Genomic DNA, 4,206 nt, shown 5'->3' on the forward strand with positions numbered 1-4,206 from the left:
AATAGATGATCATCAGATGGGGGCAATGTCCGGCGAATATGGTGGGTGGGGGAATCGTTTCCCATTCAAACTGTTCCAGCCTTTGGAATGTCATCCTCGCTGTATGTGGCCGAGCATTATCCTGGTGGAAGAAACACCTTTCGTCTTCAAAACAAAGATGCTTGTTTTTCACTTGCTTGCTTGAGCCCCGTCTCCCAACCTCTGATGGAGTCGTAGGTTTACCATGAGGACATATTGCACATCAATTTTTCCCACCTGCCGCGGTTGGGTGCCAGTGCTTAGGTCTACGCTAACGTTTTGTCTGTTCGTTCTTTGTTATTGGCCATCTGTATATTCCACTTGCACCTCTCCTTTTATTCATTACATGTTCCTTAGACAATGGTCTTTGCAAAGTCATAAAGTCTTGCTCTACGTGAACACTGTCTCAGCTGTCTTTTCTTTTCTTCACCTTTGTGAAAAGTTCTCCAAGATCGTCAATGTGATGCTGGCTGGTTTCTTTTTTCGGACCTGTTTGTGATGTGGTCCAAGTACGAGATGCCTCACATGTTGCAGTAGCTTCTCGTTTCTCGTACCTCTACTTTCTCCTGTATCTCTGCAGTGAACGCTCTGTGTTCTATAACCTAAGAAGATATATCTGCACACACACATACGTTCACACACAAACACACGCACGCACATACACGCACACGCTCGCACATAGAGACACACACACAAACGCACGTGCACACACACAGTCACACACGCGTACACACACACTGGCAAACACAGAGACACACACATACGCACACACCCACGCGTGCACAGTCTCACACGAACATACTCAAACCCACTCACCCATACTCACCCACACACATACGCACTCAATTAACCTCTTTTCCCGACCCCACCGTTCAGGTCACTTTTTAAAAAAAGAATACCAAAATGGTGTTTATACGATTTACTTCAATTCCGTTGGACATCTTAGATCCACAGTTTGACAGAAATATTCAATATGGAAAGAAAACACTTCCGATATACATACGATACATAAGTAGCGAGCTGGCAGAATCGGTAGCGCGCCGGGCTAAATACTTAGCGGCATTTCGTCTGTCTTTACGTTCTAAGTTCAAATTCCACCGCGGTCTACTTTGCCTTTCATCCTTTCGAGTTCGATAAAGTAAGTACCAGTTGCGTACTGAAGTCCATCCAATCGACTGCCCCACCTTCCCCAAAATTTCAGGCCTTATGCCTAGAGTAGAAACGGATATTTCATCACTATTACTCTAAGTGTATTGGTTGGGGAGAATCGTTTCACGCATTGTCATTTCATAATTAACAGGCGTTCAATTCTCAGTAGAGTCGTAGGGGTAAGTTTTGATGCGGCACAGTCCATTTCTCAGCAGGTTTGACAGGACCGCCACCAGTTTTCTTCAATAATGATATAGTGGTGTGTGTGTGTGTCTTCTGGGCAGTGGATGCAATTATAAATCCTACACACACTTAGACACACAAATAATAATTAATCACATCTAATTAGTTGAGTGTTTCATTATCTTTCACTGAAAGATAATGTAATGAATTGTCAACGCCATTCGGATTGTCTGTGGTTGTTGTTGTTGTTGTTCTCTTTCTTCTTTTTCTTTCTTTCTTTCTTCTTTTTCTTCTTCTTTCTTTCTTCTTTTTCTTCTTCTTTCTTTCTTTCCTTCCCCGTCCCTACCCTTTCCATATCATATCCGTTATTCACCAGCGTACTAATCCCTTTTGTATATACATACGTCTTTATGTATGTATGTATGTATGTACGTACGTATGTATGTATGTAAGTATGTATGTATGGATCTCTCTCTCTCTCTCTCTCTCTCTCTCTCTCTCTCTCTCTCTCTCTCTCTCTCTCCCTCTATATATATATACACACATACACACACACACACAAATGCACACACGCACACAAACGCACACACATATATATCTTCCTCTCTGTGTTTATAATTCAATCTTCACTCAGAATTGTTTGTTTGTCTTTCGTTTCTCAAACACCAACTGGTTCTTTTTGTTGTTTTTTTGTTGTTGTTCCCGTCACTTTTTTTCAGACCCACTTAATACACACACACACACACACACACACACACACACACACACACACACACACACACACACACACACACACACACACACACACACGTTTTTATATAGATAAACACAAATTGCCTCTGTATGTGTGTGTGTGTGTGTGTGTGCCTGCGTATATACACATGCATAAGTAAATATATTTCTCATTTACTCTTTTTGATGCGTTAGATCAGATAACAAAATGTCGAGATTTAGCCACCAGCTGAACAAAGACTAACTATTGCTAGTTAATGGTGTAACACTGTTTAGTGTGTTTCGAATCTAAAGTAATAAATTAGAAATGTTTGACAGGAGATCGCTTTCTCGTACCTCACTAACTAGAGCTTCTACTGACATTTTCCGTCATCACACCAAACAGCTTTTGATATACCGCTTTATCTCTGAATCACTAAGGCGAAATGAGCTGAAAGGTAACATGACCGCGTCCGAGCCTCACAGCGGCCTTTGGATCGATGTGGTGCTATTACTCGCAACTGGCACACAGCTTCATAGCGATTGTCTGCGCATCGGCGTTCCTCTGATGCTTGGTCTCCAGATCTCTGTGAGCTTCATGAATGACGCTGCGGCTCAACTGGGAATTCTTTCGGTCTCCACGCACTGACAAATTTGTCATAGTGCTATCCGATTTAAATATCACTGAAAGCAAAGAAATTGGTATATAATTTAATCACACACGCATTGCACTGTACAGGGTGTCCATAAAATCTGGGTACATGGGGTCAATAAAAATCATAGCATAAACAATTAAATATAAGAAATAATAATTTCTTAAAGTATGTGTTAATCCCCATGTACCCAGACTTTGTGGACACCCTGTATATATATACAGGGTGTCCACAAAGTCTGGGTACATGGAGTAAATAAAATCATAACATTAACAATTAAATATGAGAAATAATAATTTCTTAAAGTATGTGTTAATCCCCATATACCCAGACTTTGTGGACACTCTGTATTGTTGGTTTGGAGTGGGGGTAAACTATGTATCTACTGCACAAACTTCCCATCTCAACACATAGAATACATATTTAATCTTAGAATGGTTAACAAAGTCCATCTGTTGCCTACCTTTCATTGAGACCCTCATGTAGAAAAACGATGGATGGTTACAAATGGAACGGTTTTGATCACATGTCTACTTAATCAAGGCTGACTTCGAGCTAATCAACAGCAACAGGAACAACAACGTTCAGAGGACGGCGAGTTGGTAGAACCGTTGGCACGACGGGCAAAATGCCTATCAGCATTCGTCCATCTTTATGTTCTAAGTAAAAATTCTGCCATGGTCGACTTTACCTTTCATCCTTTTAAGGTCGATAAACTAAATACCAGTTGAACTGACTTTATCCCTTCGCCTGAAATCGCTGGTCTTGTCCCAAAATTTGAAACCAATAATTTGTGACTCTTTAATAGTTTTATACAGATTTAATGTGAGTTTCTATGATTTTTGTTTTGAGAAATATAATATACAGTAGTTTCTGGGATTGTGAGTGGCAACGAATGGAATAATTCTATATCAACTCTCTAAGATCATTTAACAGATAGAGGAACCATTTCTTTGTAAGATTAATCTTACCTCACAAAAGGGTTCTCAGCCTCATTATCCTATCACACAATCTCATCTCATTACAGAAATATCGTACCTATTGCGGTTTAGACACTCATCCAGGATTTAAAGGCGCGCGGCATATGTTGCTAATACTTATATATTGTAGCAGCTCTTGGGGCGACATTAAGAGACCATATGCCTTCCATCTCTTTCTCTTTCGTTTAATATCTTTTACTTTTGTTTTCTCTTCTGTCTTTTGTAGAACGGACATATCGACACCAAACAGTGATAGATGAAGAACAGGTGCTGTTGGAGATATTGGACACTGCAGGGCCCGCCAAGGTATATATATATATATCAATTCATCCAACCATGTATACATACATACGTGCCCGCATACGTACATAGATGTATACACATATGCACACATATGCACACATACATGAATACATACAAATACATACATCATATATATATATATATATATATATATATATATATATATATATATATATATACATGTTTTAGGTTTTTCTAAAAGAAATATT

General features: G+C 39.6%; 1 long non-coding RNA gene across 1 annotated transcript in view; it reads left to right on the plus strand.

Annotated features, from left to right (window-relative positions):
• Nucleotides 1-4,001, plus strand: part of LOC128250810 (uncharacterized) — an 83,402-nt gene extending 79,401 nt beyond the window's left edge. Inside the window, exon 3 of the long non-coding RNA XR_008266792.1 lies at nucleotides 3,921-4,001. This is a non-coding gene — a long non-coding RNA (uncharacterized LOC128250810). The remainder of the gene's footprint in view (nucleotides 1-3,920) is intronic.
• Nucleotides 4,002-4,206: the final 205 nt, after the last annotated feature.

The sequence above is a fragment of the Octopus bimaculoides genome, chromosome 25 (assembly GCF_001194135.2).
Source record: "Octopus bimaculoides isolate UCB-OBI-ISO-001 chromosome 25, ASM119413v2, whole genome shotgun sequence".
In the NCBI taxonomy this organism is placed as follows: Eukaryota; Metazoa; Mollusca; class Cephalopoda; order Octopoda; family Octopodidae; genus Octopus; species Octopus bimaculoides.